General features: G+C 46.4%; 1 long non-coding RNA gene across 1 annotated transcript in view; it reads left to right on the top strand.

The window, feature by feature from the left end:
- The first annotated feature begins 15,832 nt into the window (after positions 1 to 15,832).
- The window catches only part of LOC309374235, a 79,965-nt gene continuing 69,645 nt past the window's right edge, over positions 15,833 to 26,152 (top strand). Inside the window, exon 1 of the long non-coding RNA XR_014170433.1 lies at positions 15,833 to 16,083. This is a non-coding gene — a long non-coding RNA (uncharacterized lncRNA). The remainder of the gene's footprint in view (positions 16,084 to 26,152) is intronic.

The raw sequence follows: 26,152 nt of genomic DNA, 5'->3' as shown, positions 1-26,152 counted from the left end.
ATGTCTAAACTGCTTAGTCCCAAAGCTCTCCCTACGTGTAAATAAAATGGTAGATAAGACAGCTAAAAGTCTTATCTAAATGAGTTTTATTATTAACTGTATTATTCACTGTTAAAAGTGAATATGGGTTGATAATATGTCTAGGTTCACTGAAATTTTTAAAATAAATAAATCACCATACATCTAAAGCAATATAGATAAAAGGGGAGGCTGGCTGTTGTCAAGTGGCAGGGAGTTCCAAAGCACAACTGCTGCCACATTAAGAGATCGGCACCTTGCAAATATTTGGACATTCCTCACAACAACCCTGTGAGGTAGGTTAAGCTAAGAGATGGTGACTGACTCCAGGGCTGACTGAGCTTCATGGCTGAGTGGGGATTCGAACCCTGGTCTCCCAGGTCACAGTCCAACAACACTCTAACCCAGGCTTCCTCAACCTCGACCCTCCAGATGTTTTGAGACAATTCCAAGCATCCCTGACCACTGGTCCTGCTAGCTAGGGATCATGGGAGTTGTAGGCCAAAAACATCTGTAGGGCTGAGGTTGAGGAAGCCTGCTCTAACCATTACGCCACACTGCCTCTGTATGAGGGACTCCTGCCTGCCTGCCTGCAGCAATGGAAGCAGAACGTAGTCATCTGGTTAATAGCCATTATTAGTTGCTTTATTCTAATCTCCCACCTGAATCAGATCCCCAGATTTGCTAATATAAAGAGAGGCACCTTTTTTTCCTTTCCATTTATTCTCTGCTTCAAGGGGGAACTGTGTGTTCTGATGAATGCACACAGAAAAGGTGGGAAGAACCTTAGAGGTGCAGAGATTGTTTATTTATAAATACTGCTTTTCAGCCCAAAGGCCTTCAAAGCAGTGAGGAGCGTATTAAAACATAAACAGGCCAGGGGAAGTTGGATAAAATGTCGTGAAACCAACTGAATCAATTGCATGGACAGAAGAATGCTGTTGCCAATTTGGAAATGTCTAAAAACCTGGAGAGCGGCTGCCAGTAATATTGAGCTGGATGGAGCAAATATCTGACTGCTATCCCAAGAACCCAGAAAAACCAGAAACCGGAACCGACAAATCAAAAAGAAAAGGGGCCCATCTGCACTATACATTTAAAGCAGTATCATACTGCTTCAAACAGTCAGGGCTTCCCCCAAATAATCCTGGGAACTACAGTTTTTTAAGGGTGGCTCTGTGGGTTAAACCACAGAGCCTAGGACATGCCAATCAGAAGGTCAGCGGTTCGAATCCCCATGACGGGGTGAGCTCCCGTTGCTCAGTCCCTGCTCCTGCCAACCTAGCAGTTCGAAAGCACGTCAAAGTGCAAGTAGATAAATAGGTACCACTCCGGCGGGAAGGTAAACGGTGTTTCCGTGCACTGCTCTGGTTTGCCAGAAGCGGCTTAGTCATGCTGGCCACATGACCCGAAAGCTGTACGCCGGCTCCCTTGGCCAGTAAAGCGAGATGAGCGCCATTACCCCAGAGTCGGCCACGACTGGACCTAATGGTCAGGGGTCCCTTTACCTTTACCTTAAGAATGGTAAGAGGCACCCCCACACTAGTTACAATTCTCAAAGGGGTTTAAGGGTCAATTCCCCTCCCTGGGGAACTCTGGGAAATAGGGGTCCCCTAACATCTCCCAGCACCCTTAAGAAGCTACCCAGGATTGTTTTGGGGGTGCCATAACTGTTTAAAATGGCATGACGCTGCACAGATGGGATCTGTTTCATGCGTTAAGATCAGGGGTCAGCAAGCTTTTTCAGCAGGGGGGCTGGTCCACTGTCCCTTGGACCTTGCGGGGGGCCAGACTATATTTTGAAGGAAAAAAATATGAAAAATTCCTATGCCCCACAAATAACCCAGAGATTTATTTTAAATAAAAGGACACAATTCTACTCATGTAAAAACACGCTGATTGCCGGACCATCTTCGGGCAGGATTTAGAAGGCGATTCGGATCCGGCCCCTGGGCCTTAGTTTACCTACCCATGCCCTAAACGGCCTTGGTCCAGTATACCTGAAGGAGCATCTCCACCCCCATCGTTCTGCCTGGACACTGAGGTCCAGCTCCAAGGGCCTTCTGGAGGTTCCCTCCCTGCAGGAAGTGAGGTTACAGGGGAACCAGGCAGAGGGTCTTCTCAGTAGTGGCGCCTGCCCTGTGGAACGCCCTCCCACCAGATGTCAAGAAAATAAACAACTATCTGACTTTTAGAAGACACCTGAAGGCAGCCCTGTTTATGGAAGTTTTTAATGTTTGATGTTTTATTGTGTTTTCAATTCTGTTGGAAGCCGCCCAGAATGGCTGGGGAAACCCAGCCAGATGGGTGGGGTATAAATAATAAATAATAATAATTACTATTATTATCGTCATCACCATGATTATTAGTGTGTTGTTGTTGTTTAGTCATTTAGTCGTGTCTGACTCTTCGTGACCCCATGGACCAGAGCACGCCAGGCACTCCTGTCTTCCACTGCCTCCCACAGTTTGAGAAACAGTAATAATATGTGGTAAGATCTCACCGCACATTGGATTAGGACAGTGGGAGATCTCATTTCAAATCTACAACCAGCCAGCCATAAATTTGGTAGGTAACCCTGGGCCTGTTACAATCTCTCAGTCTCACCTACCTCTCAAGGTTGATGTGAGGATTAAATGGAAGCTGAGTAGGGCTACGGCAAAGGACAGACAGAACGGAAGTGGGTTAGGCAGAGCTGCTATGCTAGCTTCCCAGATGGTGGGCTGCTGTTGCACATTGCGGCGAGGAGACAGGAACTTGTGGGATGGTCAGCACAGTGCAAATGCACTGGCAGAGATAATCCTATGTTCCTGCTGGTGCAATCACACTGCGCCAACCATCCTGTTGCCCCTTCACATTTAACAACTGCTGCCTACCTCCCAAACACTCGTCATATGTGCACCCTTGGGGCAGTCCTGGCCAAGAGAAATCCATCCCCAAGAACTGAATCGCCAGGAAGATTATTGTGCAGGGATTTGCAGTTCTTGCAACTGAATGCTAGAAGAGGAGGCTTAAACTGCTGCAGTTAACCACTGCATTGGCCAGGAAAGAAAGAAAAATCATGCACGCAAAGACGAAGGGAGCTGACTTCTAAATGTACAGACAATAAGTGGGACTCAGGGGGTGCCTTCGGCTTGGGGAAAGTGCAGGAAGGTATTGTATACATGCCACGCACAGACATTAGATCTGGTATTCCTTAATTTCCAGATGGGGATGCTGATGTGATGTCACTCCCTGACAATGGGAGGAATTTAGGCTCCAGGCTAAACGTCCTTCCTTTTTTTCTAGAATTGCAAAGATAACCCAGGACACAATTCACAAGGCAGAATGGAGAAGTTGGTGCTGCGAAGGGGCGGAAAGATAAGCAAGGATTCCAGGAGAGGGGAGGGATGTTTGAAAAAGGTAGTCAAAGTAAATCTAGGGCCGATGCAATGATAAATATATGCATGCATTCTCACACATACACACACACACACACACAGAGAGAGAGAGAGAGAGAGAGAGAGAGAGAGAGCGCTTTAAATTTCTCCTGCTCTGGAGGGTAGAACTTGAACCCATGGCTTCAAGTTACAAAGAAGGAGCTCAGAGACCAGGGGCGGCAGCAGTGGCTGCCCAGAGGACAGGGGAGATGAGAGGAGGCTGAGCGAAAACTCCACAAGGGTGGGGGTTCAAAAAGGGGTGAGGGGCTGCTGGGTGACATAACTGGCCTCTTGAGCCTCACAGGGGTACCGCAGAAAGAATGCAAAACAACAACAACTAATAATAATAATATCCCGCCCATCTGGCTGGGTTTCCGCAGCCACCCTGGGCGGCTCCCAACAGAATACTAATAATAATAAAAAGCGATAAAACATCAAACATTAAAACTTCCCGAAACAGGGCTGCTTTCAGATGTCTTCTAAAAGTTAGATAGTTGTTGATTTCCTTGACATCTGCTGGGAGGGCATTCCACAGGGAAGGCGCCACTACTGAGAAGGCCCTCTGCCTGGTTCTCTGTAACCTCACTTCTCACAGTGAGGGAACCACCAGAAGACCCTTGGAGCTGGACCTCTCTGGCACAGAGAGAGCTTTTGGCCCAGGTGTGGGCTGAACAGTGGGGGTGGAGATGCTTCTTCAGGTATGTAGTTGGTCAAGGGAACCGTGGACCCAAAAAGGTTGAAAACCTCTGCCCTAGGCAAAGGGACTGGTTTGGCAAGCTTGCTCTCAAGGATTCTGCACTCACAGGTACAGGATCCCAAGACACCCCCGCCCCCAAACACATAAAAACTTGTAAAGGAAGTAAGGTGGGAGAGCAAGTAAGAAATTATGGGGAAGGGGCACCATAGATTAGTGGCAGCACATGGGCTTTGAATATAGAATATTATTAATTTAATTATAATATATAATAGCCAGCACAGAGTTTGGTGTGTGTTATGATGAATTTAATAGCATCTGCTGCTATAGAGAGGGCTAATCGGGGAGGGAGGGCCTGGCGCTCTTCTTCGGAGCCTCAAAAAGAGATCTTTCCCATCACAGAGAGAAACAAATAAGGGGTGGCAGGCGATTTTGTGCCCTAGACGAGGCTAAGTACTTGTAGTTTGTTCTTGTTTAGTTGTGTCCGACTCTTCGTGACCCCGTGGACCAGAGCACGCCAGGCACTCCTGTCTTCCACTGCCTCCTGCAGCTTCAAAAACACTGTCCAACCATCTCGTCCTCTGCCGTCCCTTTCTCCTTGTGCCCGCAATCTTTCCCAAGATCAGGGTCTTTTCCAGGGAGTCTTCTCTTCTCATGAGGTGGCCAAAGTCTTGGAGTCTCAGCTTCAGGATCTGTCCTTCCAGTGAGCACTCAGGGCTGATTTCCTTACTAAGTACTTGCACTCCTCCAAAAAACAAACAAAATATTGCTAACTCCAGTGTTCAAAGACAGATGTCCTGCAGAGAAAAAATGAAAGTAAAAAAGAGAAACATTGTCAAAAATTTATAAGATGCAACCAAAGCTCATCTGCATAAAACGGCATAAAACTCAAGGTCTTATGTTAGCGCTGGCCTTGCACATAAGAATACGTGATGCAAATACAGTGGTATCTTGGTTCTCGAACTTAATTCGTTCCGTGAGTCCGTTCGATTCCCGGAACCGTTGGAAAATCAAGGCGCAGTTTCCAATTGGCTTCAGGAGCTTCCTGCACTCAATCGGAAGCCGCTTCGGACGTTCGGCTTCCGAAAAACGTTTGCAAACCGGAACACTTACTTCCGGGTTTGCGGTGTTCGGGAGCCGATTCGTTCGGGAGCGAAGCTGTTCGAGAACCAAGGTACCACTGTACCTAAATAAAAGTGGGCTTTCAGTAGGGAGACCACATTCACCAGCTGTCAGCCAAGATTTGGCTCCGTATTTAGTTTGGCCCCATCTGACCTAAACATTTGACCACTTTAAACAGTCTTGACTTCTCCCAAATAATTCCGGAAACTGTCGTTCCTTCTTCTTTTTTTTAAGTATTTTATTTTAAAGATTTCCACATACAATATTACTTGCATTCAATCATAACAATTTCATTATTTATGCAGGGGGTTCTTCCAACCCCCCAACTTCCCTCCACCCCTTCCCTGGTTTCTATCCTTTATCTTTCATCTTTTCTGCGACTTTATACTTCTATCTAATCTTTTAAATCTCCTTTTTCAATACACTCTGTCAATTATGTTACATATGCTAATCTAAGCCTGCTAGTGTTTTTAAATATTTGCAATGCTCTTTCGTATATTCTATAAAATTAGCCCATTCATTAAAAAAATATATATCTTCTTGGTGTCTAATCTTCCCAGTCAATTTTGCCATTTCTGCATAGCCCATCAATTTTGATATCCATTCTTCTTTTGATGGGCTTCTCTCTTCCTTCCAACCCTGGGCATATATCATTCTTGCTGCAGTCGTCGCATACATATACAGGACCTGAACTGTCATTTCTTAGGGGTGCTGAGAATTGCTAGGAAACCCCTATTCCCCTCCCAGAGCTACAATTCCCAGAGTTCATTGGAAAGAGGAATTGATTGCACACCCTCCAACATTTCTCCAATGAAAATAGGGACGTCCTTTTCAACAACACGGGTGGCGCTGTGGGTTAAACCACAGAGCCTAGGACCTGCCGATCAGAAGGTCGGCGGTTTGAATCCCCACGACAGGGTGAGCTCCCGTTGCTCTGTCCCTGCTCCTGCCAGCCTAGCAGTTCCAAAGCACGTCAAAGTGCAAGTAGATAAATAGGTACCGCTCCGTTGGGAAGGTAAACGGCGTTTCCGTGCACTGCTCTGGTTCGCCAGAAGCGGCTTAGTCATGCTGGCCACGTGACCCAGAAGCTGTACGCCGGTTCCCTCTGCCAATAAAGCGAGATGAGCGTCACAACTGCAGAGTCGGCCACGACTGGACCTAACGGTCAGGGGTCCCTTTACCTTTTATTCAACAACAACAATTTTATTACTTATACCTCGCTCATCTGATGGATTGCCCCAGCCACTCTGGGTGGCTTCCAGCATATATAGAAACATAATATTAAACATTTAAAAAAAACACACCTCCCAATACAGGGCTGCCTTCAGATGTCTTCTTAAGGTTGCATAGTTACTTATCTCCTTGGCTTGCGGATCGCATAACTCCATACCCTCCAACGAAAATAAGGACATCCTACCATACCCTCCAACATTTCTCTGATGACATAGAGGTGTCCCAAGGAATAGCTTCTGACTGTAAAATCAAGACTGTCCCTGGAAAATAGGGTCACTTGGAAAGGTCTGTATTGCTAAACCACTTTGAGAATGTACCTGTGTAAACAGAATGAGGGCTTCCTAACAACTCTTGCCACCCTTAACAATCTAGCCAAAATTCAAGGGTGCTCCCATCTTCAGCAACTGTTATTCAGGCGCATTGCTGCTCCAACAGTGGAGGTAGAACATAGTCATTGTGGCTACTAGCCATTGTGGCTACTAGCCATAGATCGCAACCACCAGAAATTTGCCTAATCCTCTTTCAAAGCCACCCAGCTTGGGCGGCCCCTGCCTCTTATGAGAGTGAATAGTCTGTGCAGTGTGTGAAGAAATTCTTTTATCTGTCCCAAATCTTCCAACCTAAGAAGGTGGGTTTTGGGCAGCAGTTGGCAAGGTTTACCTCGCCTGGGCCAGCTCACTCAAGCGGAGATCCCTCCCTGGGCTGGATCGCGCATGCACCCGTTATTTCCAGTGTCTGCGTCTGCGCAGACGCAATTTCCGGGGCCGCAGATGCAAGTCCCCGCATTGCGCTGCACTACTTTACTGCAGCGCACGGGGACTTGCAGAACGGGCAACTTGGTTTGGGGGTGGCTTGTGGGCCGGTTAAACTACCCTCGTGGGCTGCTTGTGGCCGAAGGGCCTTAGGTTGCCGACGCCTGGTCTTGGGGGATCGATAAAACACAGCCCAGTGATTCCACCCCACTTCCCCAGATGGGTTGGCAATCCTAAAACAACATTATTTGTATTTGTGTCACTCAACTCTCACCCAGGGTCACATGGAATTTTCTTTGCAAGTGATGTGCCATATTGATTACCCTGTAGGATGAAGAGGTGGGGCAGGGAAAATATATTTAGATGCAGAGAATTAAGAGATTTTTAAAAACCCTAGTCTTTGGACGGTTGAAAACTAGCTGTGTCTGGATCTTTTATTAAGGAGTCTCAAGGGATGAAAGTAAACCTGCTCAGCTAATTAGCCCTTTTAACTTCCTTCGTATTCGCATGAGTATGGAAGACAGGAATAGCACAGGAAGAGAAAAATAGCATTAAGGGAATGTACTCTGCACAGCTTTAGACAAGTCATACGTACCCTAAACTGTAGAATAACGTCAGGTGTCTAGTAAGGAAAGGGCAGTGTTGGGTAGTGGTTACAGTGCTGGACGAAAACCTGGTGCACCCAAGGCTCCAACACAGCCTTTCTCAACCTTGTGGGACCCCAGATGTTGTTGAACTACAACTCCCATCACCCCTAGCTAGGAAGGCCACAGCTCAGGGATGATGGGAGTTGTAGTCCAACAACATCTGGGGACGCACAGGTTAAGAACCGCTGCTCTAGCACATGGGTAGGCAAACTAAGGCCCGGGGGCCGGATCTGGCCCAATCGCCTTCCAAATCCGGCCAACGGACGGTCCAGGAATCAGCGTGTTTTTACATGAGTAGAATGTGCCCTTTTATTTAAAATGCATCTCTGGGTTATTTGTGGGGCCTGCCTGGTGTTTTTACATTTTAGAATGTGTCCTTTTATTTATAATGCATCTCTAGGTTATTTGTGGGGCATAGGAATTCGTTCATTTCCCCCTCAAAATATAGTCCGGCCCCCCACAAGGCCTGAGGGACAGTGGACCGGCCCCCTGCTGAAAAAGTTTGCTGACTCCTGCTCTAGCATCTACTCAGCCGTAAGATTTGTAAGGGGCTTGGGCCAATCCCATCTCTCAGCCTAACCTACCTTGCAGGTTTGTTGTGAGGCTCAACTGGGGAGAGGAAGAACCAGGTACGCCACCTGGGAGGGATATAAACAGGGCTTTTTTCAGCTGGAACTCAGTGGAACTTAGTTCTGGCACCTCTCAGGTGAATGCTACTTGCCATTTTAAGAGAACAAAGGAGGTGTTTGTGGCGAGTCAGTTATCAATCCGTCCGTCAGTGCCTTGATCAATCCACCAGAAGGTCCCCAGACAATATTGAGCTAGATGGGAGCATAGTTTTGACTACTGCTTCCTAAGTTCCTGCAGATGCTACGCTGGAGTAATACAGTGGTACCTCAGGTTATAGACGCTTCAGGTTACAGACTCTGCTAACCCAGAAATAGTGCCTCAGGTTAAGAACTTTGCTTCAGGATGAGAACAGAAATCGTGCGGCGACAAGAGGCCCCATTAGATAAGTGGTGCTTCAGGTTAAGAACAGTTTCAGGTTAAGAACGGAACTCCAGAACATAGCTGTCAACTTTCAGATTTGAAAATAAGGGATCAGCAGCATCACGTGTCCTGGAGACAGTCTACGGGATATCTAACAATTCAGGATAGCAGCGGGAAATGGCGCTGAAATAAGGAAATTTCCCGCCAAAAAAGGGAAGGTTGACAGCTATGCTCCAGAACGAATTAAGTTCTTATTCCAAGGTACCACTGTATACAGAAACACGATGGGGAAGAGGGCTCGCATCGCATTTGCATTTCGTTCCTATTAGTTTGCATGGCGCACGGGCCTCTTCAGCCTCGCGCACCAGGGAAATAAATAAATAAATGACAAAACCTGGCTGCGCCTGGGAGGCATGTTATGCTTTGATCATGCAAAATTAAATGGAGGCAAACCGCCGGCTCTTTGGCTTTCCTTTTAATTTCCTCCTGGAAGCCTCTTTCATTTGAGGCGAATTACACACGGCGCTAATGCATGCAGGCGTCTAATCACAGAACGAGGCAACCACACAGCCTGTCATCAAGGCCCAGCTGACACTTCCTTTCCCAATTCTGCGGTGTGGCAGGGGGACACGCTTCGCAGTGGCACTGGGGGGGGGCGGGGGGGAGGAGTGGCGGGGGGGGGAGAGGCAGGAGGGAAGCGAGCAAACAAACAAAATCCACCCTGGTTTATTCTGGGGCAATGTTTGCTCAGCGCCGTTTTTTGTTTTGTTTTTTTCATGTTAGCAGGATGTGTTGTCCTTGCAAACCGCAATTAAAGAGAGTGAGTCAGAAGTCGGGTTCATAGAAAGCGCGTTTATTGTTCCCAGTGGATTTAAGAAGGCTTGAAAGCATGGGTAGGCAAACTAAGGCCCGGGGGGCTGGATCCGGCCCAATCGCCTTCTAAATCCGGCCCGCGGACGGTCCAGGAATCAGCATGTTTTTACATGAGTAGAATGTGTGCTTTTATTTAAAGTGCATGTCTGGGTTATTTGTGGGGCCTGCCTGGTGTTTTTACATGAGAATGTGTGCTTTTATTTAAAATGCATCTCTGGGTTATCTGTGAGGCATAGGAATTCGTTCATTTTTTCCCCTTCCAAAATATAGTCTGGCCCCACACAAGGTCTGAGGGACAGTGGACCGGCCCCCTGCTGAAAAAGTTTGCTGACCCCTGCTTAACAGGGAATAATAATAATAATAATAATAATAATAATAATAATAATAATAATTTATTTATACCCCGCCCATCTGGTTGGGCGTCCCCAGCCACTCTGGGCGGCTTCCAAAAAAATATATTAAAATACTCTAATACATCAAACATTAAAAGCTTCCCTAAACAGGGCTGCCTTCAGGGAAGGCAGGATAAAAAAGCTGCTCTTTTGGTGTTGTTGTCGTAAGGACCTTTTCGCCCCCCCCCCTTTCTCCACTATATTAGTTCATTTTCAGGCCACATTCCCTCCACGGCTAACCTTCAAAGGTCTCCTGTCTTGCAGACCCTCCAAGTGTCCCTATTTTCCAGGTACAGTCCCAAATTTACAGAAGTCATCCCGGTTTCTGATTTGGAATGGCGCACTTTTCCACAGAACGTCCCTATTTTCATGGGAGAAATGTCAGAGGGTTGTGGAATTATGGGACCCCCTGAGCCAAGGAGATAAGTTAAGTACACAACCTTTAGAAGGCATCTGAAGGAAGCCCTGCATAAGAAAGTTATTTTTTTTAAAATGTTTAATGTTTAATTAATTTTTTATAGCCACCCAGAGAAAAGACACTACAACAGGCATAGGCAAACTCGGCCCTCCAGATGTTTTGGGACTACAACTCCCATCATCCCTGACCACCGATCCTGTTAGCTAAGGATGATGGGAGTTGTAGTCACAAAACATCTGGAGCGCCGAGTTTCCTATGCCTGCTCTACAACCTGAAAAAAGAGACAATGCACGTAATTTTGAAACCAAATAAAACCCTTAATTGTTTAAAAAATTGATTGGCTATGCTCTACCTCCACTATCAAAAGCTGTAAGCTTCTGAAGAGCAGCTGCAGGAAAACACTCAGCTCCGGCTTATGTACTTCTCATGAGAAACTGATTGACTGTTACAGATAGATAGCCGTGTTGGTCTGCCATAGTCAAAACAAAAAAAATTCTTTCCAGTAGCACCTTAAAGACCAACTAAGTTAGTTCTTGGTATGAGCTTTCGTGTGCATGCACACTTCTTCAGATACACATTGACTGTTGTGAGAGCAGACTGCTGAATGGGATGAGCCACTGACTGGCCTGATCCTGCAATCTCTTCTTACATTCCTAAGAAACTAACAAGTACTTGCTGTTTCATGGCACCCAAAATTAGCAGCCTGAAGCATCTTACTCACTCTGCCTTAGGGCAAACCCACAAAAAACCTCCTGTCATTAATAAAGGATAATTGTGCTACTCTGTTCCATCCTTCCCAATCCGTTTCTTGAGAGATCTTCATTGAAAAGCAACGTAAAAAATCTCCAGCATATGCATGGTGCAAACAGCCACCCTACAGCTTTTGGATCTTTCCAGATTTCCAGCAAAATAGTCCTGTTTGGTTTGGCAAACACGGATGGGTGCATTTCATGCAGTTTTAGCTGATTATAGTCACCTGTTTGGCTTTTGGTGTTAAGCTTCTGTTCAGAAGGCTCGCAGGTGCTGTCAAATGTTATATGGAGGCAAGGGTGCCAAATAACCAGGAAATATGCTCCAGGCCGCTCTTGTGTCTTTAGCAAGAGTCTGACACACAGAAGTCAGCTGGGGAAGCTAATACCGGCACAAACTGTGCAGTCATTTATGCTATTTTTATTGCAGTACAGTGGTACCTCGGGTTACAGGCGCTTCGGGTTAAAGACTCTGCTAACCCAGAAATAGTACCTCGGATTAAGAACTTTGCTTCAGGATGAGAACAGAAATCCTGCTCTGGCGGTGCAGCGGCAGTGGGAGGTCCCATTAGCTAAAGTGGTGCTTCAGGTTAAGAACAGTTTCAGGTTAAGAACGGACCTCTGGATCGAAATAAGTTCTTAACCTGAGGTACCACTGTATTTGCGCCCATCCTTAAAGTCAGTGGAGCACCTGCAAACATCCAATTGTTGCTGGACTACAGCTCCCATAAAGGTAAAGGGACCCTTGACCATTAGGTCCAGTCGCAGACGACTCTGGGGTTGCAGCGCTCATCTCACTTTATTGGCCGAGGGAGCTGGCGTACAGCTTCCGGTTCATGTGGCCAGCAGGACTAAGCCGCTTCTGGCAAACCAGAACAGTGCACGGAAACACAGTTTACCTTCCCACCAGAGCGGTACCTATTCATCTACTTGCACTTTGACGTGCCTTCGAACTGCTAGGTTGGCAGGAGCAGGGACCGAGCAACAGGAGCTCACCCCGTTGCGGGGATTCGAACTGTCGACCTTCTGATCGGCAAGTCCTAGGCTCTGTCGTTTAACCCACAGCGCCACCCGCGTCCCTGATGCTTTGCTATTGACTATGCTAGATGGGTCCGACAGAAGCTGATGTCCAATCACATTTAGAGGGCCACAGGCTCCCTGTTCCTTGCCCTAGTCTACCCAAGCCCAACTGCTTATAACTTAAATGGGAATATATTCTTCTGCCATTCACAGAGAGCCATATATGCCGCCTTGAGCTCCTTCATGAGATAGAAAAGGCTTGCAGGGGTGGTATAACCCACCCACTCTCAGCCCCAAATCCTACCAGCTGCACTACGGATATTATAATGATGGATTTTACCTGCATTGGTAGACTAAATATTGTTGCAACCTTGCCTGGGACTTTAGGGTGAAGGGCAAGCAATAATAATAATAATAATAATAATAATAATAATAATAATATTGTAAAAATGTTTACAAAATGTGGGGGACGACAACATTTCTTTCCTTCAAAAATCAAACAAACCCTGATTTAGAAAGATAACAAACACTATGGTCCTTGCCTTTTGTGATTGAGTTGGCACAGGACTCCAACTGAATTGGTTTCTATGGGCAGCAATCACTTCACTATCAGGGAAGCTGAGCATAAAAGGGCTTAAAAACAAACCGTGAAGTCTAGACAACAGAAGTTTCACTCTAGTCTTTTTTGTTCTTTTCTGTTCCAATTGGCTAGACCTGCTTTCCTCAAGGTTAGCCCTTAATGTGACTTCAAGTGTTAAGGCTGATCCTCCAGATTGTCTTCCATGGGGTGAAATCATTAAAGCATAGCACTGTCGAGTTGGAAGCGAATCCTGAGAGACATCTAGCCCAACCCCTTGCAACGCAGGAATCTCAGCATTCAGTCTCCCATCCGTTCTGAAACCAGACCAGATCCTGCTTAGCTTTGCAAATATGGCAGCTGTTTTATTGCTGCACTGCTGGCTACAAACCTCAAGAAGAGGAGGAAGTAGGCTGGATTCTCACAGAAACAAGGGAGAATAGTGCCTGAATGTATTGCCTAGCAGTTTCTTGAGTTCTGCAAATGTTAGAAACCTGCTTTTACTTTTTCCAAAACAATGAAAAGCCACCCCTCCTCAAAATCTCTGCATAGAGCAAAGACACGTACAGAGATAGTGCAGGGACACGAAAACATTTTCAGTTTGAGGGCCACATATCAGTGGTGGGCGGAGTCAGAGGATAAAGGTAAAAGGTAAAGGACCCCGGAAGGTTCAGTCCAGTCTAAGGCGATTATGGGGTTGCGGCGCTCATCTTGCTTTCAGGCCGAGGGAGCCGGCGTTTGTCCACAGACAGCTTTCTGGGTCATGTGGCCAGCAGGACTAAACCGCTTCTGGCACAACAGAGCAACGTGACAGAAGCCAAAAATGCTGTTTACCTTCCCGCCACAGTGGTACCTATTTATCTATTTGCACTGGTGTGCTTTCGAACTGCTAGGTTGGCGGGAGCAGGGACCGAGCAACGGGAGCTCACCCCATCACGGGGATTCAAACCGTTGACCTTCTGACTGGCAAGCCCAAGAGGCTCAGTGGTTTAGACCACAGCGCCACCCGCATGCCTTAGAGGATAAAGAAGGTGTAGCAACATATGCAAATAATACCTTTGTACAGTAGATTTGTTTCTATGCAGACTCACACATGCCTCTCTGTCTTCCATCCAGGCAAGTAGATGGAATGAGTTGTAGGGCAAAGCCTAGCTAGAGGAAGATATTTAGGGTGCGAAACATCACTAAAGTGGTACCTTGGCTTAAGTACTTAATTAGTTCCAGAGGTCCATTCTTTACCTGAAACTGTTCTTAACCTGAAGCACCATTTTAGCTAATGGGGCCTCCCGCTGCCTCCACACGATTTCTGTTCTCATCCTGAGGTAAAGTTCTTAGCCCGAGGTACTATTTCTGGGTTAGCGAAGTCTGTAACCTGAAGCGTATGTAACCCGAGGTACCACTGTAGTGAGAAAGATAAGAGGATCTTGCACTGGGGAAAGATAAGAGGATCTGGAGGACTTGCAGTCCTGGGCCTGGTGTCCCTTCCTTCTCCCTGGAGACAGTTCTGGTCAATCACCAGAAAATTGAGACAGGCCCAGAGAATAAAATAGGAAAGCTTGGAGCCAAGTGGCCAGACCAAATGCAGCAGACTGCTCTTGCACCCTTCGAGAGAGCAGGGTTTGTGCAGTGGTGGGTCATCAGGCTGGCATCCATCTGCCTCGGGAGAGGATAGAGGAGTGAGCCTTTGGGGGTTTCAATGGACCCCCACATGTTCCAAAGCAGTATTCTGTACCTCTGAACAGTGCCGGATTTACGTATAAGCTAAATAAGCTATAGCTTAGGGCCCCACTCTCTTGGGGCCCCCAAAAGAATTAAAGGAAAAAACAATCTGAATGTACATTTCCAAAATATAAGATAAAAAACAAATAAAATAAAACCTACGTATGGGCAACAGTGTTTTGTGTTCTGTAGGCTCCTATGATGTAAGTAATGGGTCCCGCCTGCTAGCCTGCTCCCTAAAATATCACTGGTTTGCTCATTTCTATATACAGTCACACCTCGGGATGAATATGCTTCAGCTGAAATATTTTTGGGTTGCGCTCTGTGGTGACCTGGAAGTAACGGAGCCAGTGGCGTAGCGTGGGTTGTCAGCACCCGGGGCAAGGCAAGTAATTTGCACCCCCTAACGTGTGGATTTGTGCCCCCTAACCCTAACCCCCAGATGTTGCGCCCGGTGCGGCTGGCCCCCCCTGCACCCCCCGCTACGCCAATGAACAGAGCAACTTCCGTCTTTCGCTGCTCGTGCAGACGCTCAAAATGACGTCATGCGCATGCGTGGAAGCGACGAAACGAGACCCGCACACGCGCAGATGAATCTTACATTCGCTTCAGGATGCGAACAGGGCTCCGGAACGGATCCCGTTCGCATCCAGAGGTACCACTGTATAGGGTGCCTACATTCTGCATGGAATGGTTGCATGGCAACATGTGCAAATGGCTTTAGATACCTATTAGGTCCATATATTATCATATAGCATATATTCAACACGAAAAGAGGGACAATTTGTTGTTGACAAAGGACAGCTGGACATATAAAGGGCCCCATTACCTTCAGTAGCTTAGGACCTCATCCCACCTAAATCCAGCCCTGGTTAGGAGTGGGTAACGGAAAAGAAGTCAGCCAGTATTATAAATAAATAAATAAATAAAAGTAAGCAACTGCAGACGCTTGCGCGCGTGCTGGTCTCTCTCTCTTTCCCTCCGATTTCCATTACGCAACGTATATAGGCGAATGCAAAGCTCTGCTAGCGCTAAAAGCAACCCAAGCTCCCTTGCAGAGCGTCTGTCGAAGCGCAGCAGCAGCAGCAGCAGCAGCAGCAGCGCAGCCAACGGGGCTGGATCAGCTGCTGGGGGCCGTGACGTCACAGGTCCTCCTGCCTGCACAACGTTCCATTCAGGCGAGCGCGTGCTCCGTCGAGCACATGGGCAGCAAGCCGCCGAGCTCGGAGCGGCAGCGGCCTGCACTGCTGCTCCCCCTCCCCGCTCGGCTCTTGATTTTTTTTTTTTTGCATTTTATATATGCATCGGATTTATATTCTTTTTTTTTTTGAAACACATGCACATCTAAGGAAAGGGGCAGCCTCGGGCCGGAAACGGCCAGCAACTTTGCAAAACGCTTCGAGGATTTGTTCGGGGGAAAAAGGAGACTTGCGTGGCCTGGGGGGAAAAAAAGATGCGTGGTAAGTCAAGCTTGCGGTGGGGGAGGGGAGGTTGCTGCAGATGCATGCGGGGGGGTGTGGGGGGCAAGAAAGAGAGAGTGAAGGGCTCCCCTCCCCCTTTCCTTGTCATTTAATGGGGCTTTGCTTTCTAAACAAACCGAGCGAGAAGTTTGCAGGTGGCCGCGTCTGGCAATCGCGCCGCGTGCTTTTTTTGTGCGTGCAAGAAGGGTGAGGGGGGGGGGAGAGGTCTTGCTCCGTGCTATATTTATATCTCTCTCCTGTATTTGCCCCCCCCCCCGCTCCCTTCTCTCCTTCAAAGCTCTTTAGCTAACTATATGTGTGTGTGTGTGTGTGTTTTAAATGGCACGTTTAGAAGAAAGGGACCGGGATGCAGACCCGCGGCCACGATGGCTGGAAGCGCGCAAAGGAAAGAGCCGTGCTGGCGAAATCAATAAAGAAATCGGGGACCCTCGAGGAGGGATGGGGAAATGGCACGTCTTGCTTTCTTTGCCCATTCCCCCTCCATTTCCTCCCCCCCCCCCCACATATAGATCTCCGGCTCCTGGCCTTGTGCACATAATGACTATTCTCCCCCTTTTCCATATATATATATGCGCTAGCGAGATGCCCGGAAAACTCGTTTTTTCGTTTTGCTTTACTTTTGGAATCGGGCAACTTTACTGTGTACTTAGATCTCCTTCTCCTCTCTCTTTCTCCCTCTGTCTGTAGCCCACCCTATACCGTAGGGGAAACTCGGACGGGGTTTTTGCTTCCAGCAGGATCGGGGCCGTCATCTTTGTCGCCGATGTGCACGCGCGCACGTCCATAGGAACAAACACTTCTGCCTTGGTCCAAAGTACAGTTTCGGATGCAATCTTGGGAGATGTTTCTAGGCCTTCCATCGTGCAGCCACCTTTGTTGGCTGTGATGTTTTCCCTCATCTTCTCTCTCTGCCTCCCCACCTTAAATCGAGACCCCCCCCAAAAAAAAATAGAACCCCAAAGACACAATACAAGGATTTTCTCCTTCTGACATAGGCCTTAAAGTCATCTAGCTCACCCCCTCCTCGTCCAATGAGCTGCATCTTTACTGCAAGGAGATTTGCGTATTTATTATTTTTATTTAATTAAAATATCTGCAAACCTCCTTCGCCTGTACACTTTCCAGGAACAGAGTATTACTGTATATAAATACATATTAAAAATGACACATGTCCATACCAAATAATGTAGCAGCTATATTAGGCAGCCTATGATAGGCCGTAAATAACCATTTTTTAAAATGCCTGGCCATTTTTTTTGACCCGAAATCGCTCGAGAATAAAGCAAACAGTTTTTTCTTTTCTTTAGGCTGCAATCCAAAGCCTGATTTCCTCGGACCAAACTCCATTGAACGCTATGGTTTGGATCCAGGCTAAGTTTGCTACACTTCAGGTCCCGTTGAAAGCAATCCAAGAAATTAGTCGTGGCTAACTCCACTCCTGTTAAAACCAATGACTTCTGGATCCAATCTGGTTAGACAGATATTTGGTAGGCATGTATAGGATTGTACCCTGGGTAGTCTTCCATCCTTAAGAACCAGAACTAAAAAAAAAAAGGGGGGAGGAAAATCTTGCCTGTGCAAATAATAGGTCACATTTTCAATTTTTATTTTGACATTTCTGTGTTGTATTTTTTAAAAAAACAAACATTAAAAGACAGAAGCATAGTTGAAGATCAAATTCAAAATGGCATCAGAGGGAAACCTTTGATAATGAGGTAGGAAAAGGATTATGAGGATTTTTGTCTGCAGTGACACCTCTAAAAACTACTTCACATTGACAAGTTGGGACATGTTTATGCTGGTCCATATTTATTAGCCACAGAATTAGTCATCCAGCAACTCCTGTGACAGAAGCATTTCCTTTTTTTGTAATCATTTTACGGCTGCCATCCTGTATGCACTTATTTTTTAAGCACTAATTTTATTTACTGCAAATATAACTTTACTTGGGAGTAAGCCCCCTTTGCATTCGGGGAGTAGGGTTGCGCTGTAAAAATATGCGTCTTTTACGCTTTAAACTTGTAATCGCAACCGGTGTGAATTGGAAGGAACCAGCAAATCGTTTTGCAATAAATTTGTTTTGCATAAAAATATACATTATATATTTTTATTATATATATATATATATATATATATATATATATATATATATATATATATAAAACACTTTTAAAAATCCAGCTTTTGCATCTTTATGAGCTCTCTGCAGAATGGAACCGCGCTATATATATATGGCAACGGAATGTATATGTGTATATATATATATATACGTAAAGGTGCGGGATCTGCATTTTTTTAAAGTTGCCATATTTCCGTAGAAGTTTTCTCTATATATTTGGAGGGAAGGATTTCAAAGTAGTTCTAGTGCTCTGTGACACTTTGAGGAGTGGGGTGTGTGCAATCTTTTAAAATATGAACGTTTTGAATTCCTACATCCCTCTGAAATCGGATGTCAAAGTCTTGTGGCTTTGTCAATTATGTTCTCTGATTGTCGTAACACAAAATGGAAGATTTGCTCCATCTTCCCCACACCAAACTGTGCTCTGTGACCAAAATGGCAACAGACGTCCTGAGTATTTTCCTCCGGTCTCATGCAAAGCTTTCTTTTCCAATTTGTTTTCTGATCTTCTCTTGTGTAGCAGTGGCATGTTCTCACATTTCCCCCTGAAAGTCCAGGATGCTTGTATATGTATTTTATGCTTGCAGCAGCCTTGTGAGGTCAAATCGTGATTTGCCTCCCATGGAGCTTCATAATTTCATAGGGATTTAAATCTTGGTTTCTCTTACGTTCAGTTTCCACCAGTAAAACCTAGGTTTTGAGTTTCTGTAGACCTGAGTGCTGGGCTGTGTCACTAGCTGTCATTTAACCCGATTCCAGTGGCCTTCTCTGCTTTGCAAGCTCATATATATATATATATATATATATATAAAATCCTACCTCGTTTGTGTTGAAAACGCTTTTTCTGGCCTGATATGAATGTGAATTGAGTACGTAAACAAGGCCAGCTTAATCCAGCGCCTCCTTCCTTGCCCATTCTGACTGGCAATTTTAATTTCCAAATTGTATTGCTTTCTCTTCCTGGTTGTGATACGGAACCATGATTTGATGTCCTCCTGCAAAGGTGGTGTCTCTGTGAATCAAAATGCCAAATTCATGTTTGTTTCCTTGTCTTCAGTCCATTCCTCCCCTAATTTGTGAGTGCTCCTGAGGCTCTCTTCCTTCTACTACAGTCATACCTCGAGTTGAATGCGCTTCGGGTTGATTGCTTCGAGTTGCGCTCCGCGGGAACCCGGAAGTAACGGAACGCGTTACTTCTGGGTTTTGCTGCTCGTGCATGCGCAGGTGCTCAAAATGACGTCGCACGCGCTAGCGGCGACACGCGCCATCGCGTCTTGCGTTCTGTTCGGGATGCGAACGGGGCTGCAGAACGGATCCCGTTCACATCTGTCAGGATTTTGCTGGGCTGTAATGCAAACCGTCTCCTGCCAACCTAGCAGTTTGAAAGCATTTATCTAAGTGCAAGTAGATAAATAGGTACCGCTCTGGCGGGAAGGTAAATGGCGTTTCCATGCGCTGCTCTGGTTCGCCAGAAGCGGCTTAGTCATGCTGGCCACATGACCGGAAGTTGTACGCCGGCTCCCTCGGCCAATAAAATGAGATGAGTGCCGCAACCCCAGAGTCGGTCACAACTGGACCTAATGGTCAGGGGTCCCTTTACCTTTAATGCAAACCGTATCTTATAGCAGCCCCTCCTGCCCTGTCCATTCTCTTACCTGTCCATTTGTGACAGGTGCTGCTGGTACCTCCAGGCCTGGCTGTGTAATGTTGACCATCCTGGGGAATAGAGCACAGTCTAAAGGTGGTTGGAAATTGCATCCTCTGGTTTCCTAGCAACCGTAAGATGCCTGTTCTGTGAATCCTGCAGGATGGCTTTGGAGCAAAAGCAGATTGGGCCGTCCTGCTTATTTCAGGGATGGAGAGTTCCATAAGGGGGGCAGGAATATTTGGGCAACTGCTGAGGCCCACACCTCTGCAAGGGAGCCCACTGCCACACTCATCATGGTCTTTCTTGTTGGTGTTGCTTCCCATGGATAATAATATTATGATAATTTATTATTTATACCCCACCCATCTGGCTGGGTTTCCCCAGCCACTCTGGACGGCTTCTGACAAAATATTAAAATACAATAGTCTATTAAACATTGAAAGCTTCCCTAAACGGGGCTGCCTTCAGATGTCTTCTAAAAGTCTGGTAATTGTTCTCCTTGACATCTGGTGGGAGGGCGTTCCACAGGGCGGGTGCCACTTCCGAGAAGCCCCTCAGCCTGGTTTCCTGTAACTTGGTTTCTCGCAGTGAGGGTACCGCCAGAAGGCCCTTGGCACTGGACCTCAGTGTCCGGGCAGAACGATTGGGGTGGAGTCGCTCCTTCAGGCTGCCCCCTGCCCACCATGCACGATCTCCCCCTGGGCATTTTTTGCTGTTAATTATTACATTTATATTCCATCTTTTCTCCCAAGGAGCTCAAGCCTTGCCTGCTTCTCAGCCTCTCCGTTTTCTCCTCACAGCAACCCTGTGAGGTAGGCTAAGAGACAGTGAGTGGCTCCAGTGAACATTTTGACTGAGTAAGGTTTGAGCCCCGGTGTCTCGCAGGAACTAGTCTGGCACCTTTAACCACTACACCTCTGCCAGTTTGAGCACAGGGGGAAAAGGCAAGCACGTTGGCAGCAGGGCTTTGGAGAGGTGGAAGAGGGGACTGTCTAAGGGCCTTTGCTTGTACCCCTCTTCCATCCTCCCCCAAACCCCCATGCAGGGGTGAGAACCAGTTTGGGCTGTGTACTGAGGCCAGTCAGGATTTGGTGATCTCTCCTGATTTATGGAGGGACGTGGGTGGCGCTGTGGGTTAAACCACAGAGCTTAGGACTTGCTGATCAGAAGGTCGGCGGTTCAATTCCCTGTGACAGGTTGAGCTCCTGTTGCTTGGTCCCTGCTCCTGCCAACCTGGCAGTTCGAAAGCACATCAAAGTGCAAGTAGATAAATAGGTGCTGCTCTGGTGGGAAGGTAAATGGCGTTTCCGTGTGCTGCTCTGGTTCGCCAGAAGCGGCTTAGTCACATGACCCGGAAGCTGGCCACATGACCTGGAAGCTGTACGCTGGCTCCCTCGGCCAGTAAAGTGAGATGAGCGCCGCAACCCTAGAGTCGGCCACGACTGGAGCTAATGTTCAGGGGTCCTTTTACCTTTACTGATTTATGGGTTGTCTTTTTTTTTGGCTTCATTTCTTAATATTGTATGTGGTGGGATTTGGTTAAAAACTCCACCAGAGCAGTTTGCAGGGCAAATACGTACAGCCCCTCCTTTTTTAAAGGAAAGAATCATACCAAAACAAGGAAAATGTAAGACAGCCAGCATCGACATTTTTTTTTAAAAGAAAGGATAGATGAAAGGAAATAATATAATTCAGTGTTGAAAGGCTAACAGAAGAAACAAGGCAGTTTTCGCTCTCCAGAAGTGGTTCACTTCCTAGCATAGAGAATTCCAGAGTCCAGGTGCCATCACTGAGAAGGCCCTGTCTCTGACTACATAACGGTCAAATGTTGATGATGCTCGGCAGATTAATCAGCCTTCCGGAGAAGTCACAACAATGGATTGAAATAAAAGCAATGATCCATTTTGACCCAGTTTAAAGTCCAGCATCCCTGTAGACCATTCCTGCTCTTCCTGTGTGAGTGGTTATTTACAAGCCTAGTACAGATTACAGACGGTTTGCTATGTAGTCATAGACAAAATGAAACTGTATAAGTAAAATCACAACATGGAAGATACATTAAATTCGGTTGTGATACATAAACGATACAAAATTACCAGGGGTATCTGAAATAAGGTGCACAACATGAAACCTTAAATTGTGGTTGTGAAGAGTGAGTTGAAAAACATAAAAGATGTAAACAGATTAAAATTGTGATGTATGAGAACGGCGGCCAGACAGGATAAGTTTAACCTGGGGGATATTTCCTTGCGTAGTTTTGCAGCCAGAAAGAGAAATCTGGCCACAGCCTCTGTTAATAATTTGTTTGGTTTGGGCGAAAGGTAAACTATGCAAATCGGGCAGAATAATAGAACCATCGAATTGTAGAGTTGGAAGGGCCCCCCAAGATCATCTGCAACCCCCTGCAATGTAGGAATCCTGCCCACACCCATCTCAAACCACCAACTTTATTTAAAGGCCAGAGCCGCTGCATTAAAAATGGTTGCATCTATCCTTCAGTCCAGATCCAAAGTTCTCTCTTTTTGAAACCATTCTGTTGGGTTTCTCCCCCAAATGCTTGTTATGCCTATGATGGCGATCCTATGGCAAGATGGCCATCTGTCATGGATGCTTTAGCTGAGATAAGTCGGTCTACAGAACCACATATTTTGATATGGTATGTTGAATCGTATTTTAAAAAGAACTTTAAAAATAATTTTATAAAAGAATTTATATACAGTGGACGCTCGGGTTGCGAACATGATCAGTGCGGGATGCACGTTCACAACACTCGGCGTTCGCAACCCGCGTCTGTGCACGCACGGGTTGCAATTCGGCGTTTCTCCGCATGCGCAAAGCGCAATTTAGCACTTCTGCGCATGCGCGACTGCCGAAACCTGGAAGTAACCCATTCCGCTACTTCCAGGTTTCGGCGGTCCGCTACCCGAAAAAACGCAACCTGAAGCGTCTTTAACCCGAGGTACGACTGTAGTTACATACAGCCTGCCACGTTGTGTGTGTTGTTTAGCTGAGATGGCTGCATTCCAGGGGGTTGGACTAGATGACCCTCGGGTCCCTTCTAGCTCTTATGATTCTATGAATGTATGCATGGCAAGTGGAATTCTGCTCATGCTCTCCATGCATTGGGGTTGCCAGTGTGAGAAGGGGGCTTTAGATGTGTCAGACCAGGCACGTCCAAAGTCCGTTTCGGGGGCCTAATCTGGCCCGCCAGTCGATTCAATCTGGTCCCCGTGGTAGTATATGTCCTGGGGCAAAATCCTAGAAAAAGCCCAGCAACTTCAATCCTAAAAGCTCAACAACTCTGGGATTAAATCCTAAAAATAAAATAAAAAATGCTCAAAACTTTTGGGTAAACTTAAAACCCTAAAAAAAAAACACAACAACTTTGGTCAGCCCTCATGCATGTTCACTTCATCAAATCTGGCCCTCTGAAAAAAGTCTTATAACAAAGTGCTGGAGGAAAGGGACTGTGAGCAATAGCTTGGGAGAGGTGTTAAAGCTGAAACAATTATCCTGCCTTGTTATTTTTCCTGTTGCCAGAAGGTATGATGTAATCATGTTACATTTATAGAGCTGAAATGTTTCCTTTTGCAGTTTGCTATTGTGTTGTTGTTGTCTTAGGGTGTTATGCGGAAGTCGCTCTGGCATTGTTTTGATTGTGAAATGCATTCAATGTTAGAAACTCAGGCATATAAACAAATCGCCAAATGGCATCGCAACAAAATATCTAGGCATCATTCCCCCCATGAGATTTATTATTGTTATGATTTTTTTCATATCACTTCCATACTGCTTTATACTTTAAAGAAAACATCTCAGTGTGGTTTGTTGTTGTTGTTTAGTCGTTTAGTCATGTCTGACTCTTCGTGACCCCATGGACCAGAGCATGCCAGGCACTCCTGTCTTCCACTGCCTCCCGCAGTTTGGTCAAACTCATGCTGGTAGCTTTGAGAACACTATCCAGCCATCTCGTCCTCTGTCGTCCCCTTCTCCTTGTGCCCTCCATCTTTCCCAACATCAGGGTCTTTTCCAGGGAGTCTTCTCTTCTCATGAGGTGGCCAAAGTATTTGAGCCTCAGCTTCAGGATCCGTCCTTCCAGTGAGCACTCAGGGTAGATTTCCTTCAGAATGGATAGGTTTGATCTTCTTGTAGTCCATGGGACTCTCAAGGGACTCTCAGTGTGGTTTACAACATGCTAAAACATCACATCAAACAATCCCGAATTAAACAAATTCAGGCTTCCAGGAAAATATTTCAGATCCTTCTCTAAGTGGAATTTTGCTTTCTCCCCATATTTGTTTACCTACTTAATTTATAGAGTTGCCCCATAGCAGAAATACTCTGAGAAGCCAGGGGGGTGTACAGTGGTACCTCGGGTTACAGACGCTTCAGGTTACAGACTCTTCAGGTTAAACACTCTGCTCACCCAGAAATAGTACCTTGGGTTAAGAACTTTGCTTCAGGATGAGAACAGAAATTGCACGGCGGCAGCAGGAGGCCCCATTAGCTAAAGTGGTACCTCAGGTTAAGAACAGTTTCAGGTTAAGAACAGGTATCTGGAACAAATTAAGTTCTTAACCCGAGGTACCACTGTAGTGATTAGAGTGTCGGACATAAATCTGGGAGCTCCGGGTTCAAATCCCCACTCGGTCATGAAGCTCATTGGGTGACCTTGGAGTCAATCATAAGTTTCTTAATGTACCTCACAGGGTTGTTGTAGGGCTTAACTGAGGAGATGGGTGAATCATGTACAGTGGTACCCTCAGGTTACATACACTTCAGGTTACAGACTCCGCTAACAAATATTACCTCAGGTTAAGAACTTTGCTTCAGGATGAGAACAGAAATCGTGTGGCAGCAGCAGGAGGCCTCATTAGCCAACCAGGTACCTCAGGTTAAGAACAGTTTCAGGTTAAGAACAGACCTCCTGAACGAATTAAGTTCTTAACCCGAGGTACCACTGTACCTCTTGCAGGAAAAGGTGGATATAAATTCAGTAAACAGGCTTATCTCCTGAAGAAAGCTAGTGGGGCCAGCCAGATGGAGATGTCAGTCACCACCCTGGCATTCCAGAGATCTCCATGTGGTTGCAGTTGGACTTGCCTCAGTCACAAAATGCGCCTGGCCCCTGGGGAATTTCTAACACTGGTCTTCTTTGTAAATGTGCCCACAGGTTGTCAGTCCTTGACTGGCGCAAGACGCCGAAGGCAGGCCAGCTCTCTTCTTTTGCCTCGCCCAGTTGTCCCGCTGCGTCTCTCTGTTCCATGCTGTGTGTTTTATTTACAGCGGCAACACAGGGCTGGCTTGTGGAAAAGCCATGAGTTTCAGATCCGCAGCGGAGCTCCCGTCCGCTTGCCAGAATAGTGGCTTGTCGAAATGGATCCGCAGAAGGTTCACAGACGCCCAGCTGTTTGATGGAACGGACGACAAGGGTAGATGTTTGGATATTAAAGGGATTTTTAAATTTTATTTCCTCACCATTTTTCTGTGCTGAATTCCCTCCTTCTCGCCTGGGCAGCGTGAGGAAGGTGAATGAGGACACAGAAGACGGCAGCCAAGGCTGTGCTGGCCCATTCCCCTGACAGAAAGAAGCATGTGAATCTCAGACTTGTGTTGAAATCTGGCTTGGCAAGGAGAGGGAGATGTTTGTGTAACATGCTGCTGAGGAGTCATAGCAGGACCGCAGTCACAGAGCCTCCTTCACCTTTGCCCAGAGTTGTCTAGCATTTAAACACAGCTCTCTCTCAATTTCTCTCTCTGCTGGAAGATTAAATAAGGACCCACCCCTCAAGAAATCTGCCGTGGTGGTTGCAGCTCTTTTTATTATTAGAAACTGAGGGAAACAATTAACAATATGCCTCTTGCTCAGTGGTAGAAACTCAGATATACAGTCTCAACTTGGAAGTTGAACGGAATCCATTCCGAAAATCCGTTCGACTTCCAAAATGTTCAAAAACTAAATCACAACTTCTGATTGGCTGCGGGAAGCTCCTGCAGCCAATCAGAAGTTGCGGAAGCCTCGTCGGACGTTTGGGTTCCGAAAGAACGTTGGCAAACTGGAACAATCGTTTGTGATCTAAGGTATGACTGTACAGTGGTACCTCAGGTTACATATGCTTCAGGTTACAGACTCCACTAACCAAGAAATAGTGCTTCAGGTTAAGAACTTTGCTTCAGGATGAGAACAGAAATCAGGCTCCGGCGGCAGCAGAAGGCCCCATTAGCTAAAGTGGTGCTTCACATTCAGAACAGTTTCAGGTAAAGAACAGACCTCTGGAACT

This window comes from Podarcis melisellensis (genome assembly GCF_964234715.1).
Source record: "Podarcis melisellensis genome assembly, chromosome: 7".
Taxonomy (NCBI): Eukaryota; Metazoa; Chordata; class Lepidosauria; order Squamata; family Lacertidae; genus Podarcis; species Podarcis melisellensis.
The sequence above is the reverse complement of the archived record's forward strand: the minus strand, read 5'-3'. Positions and strand labels throughout refer to the sequence as shown.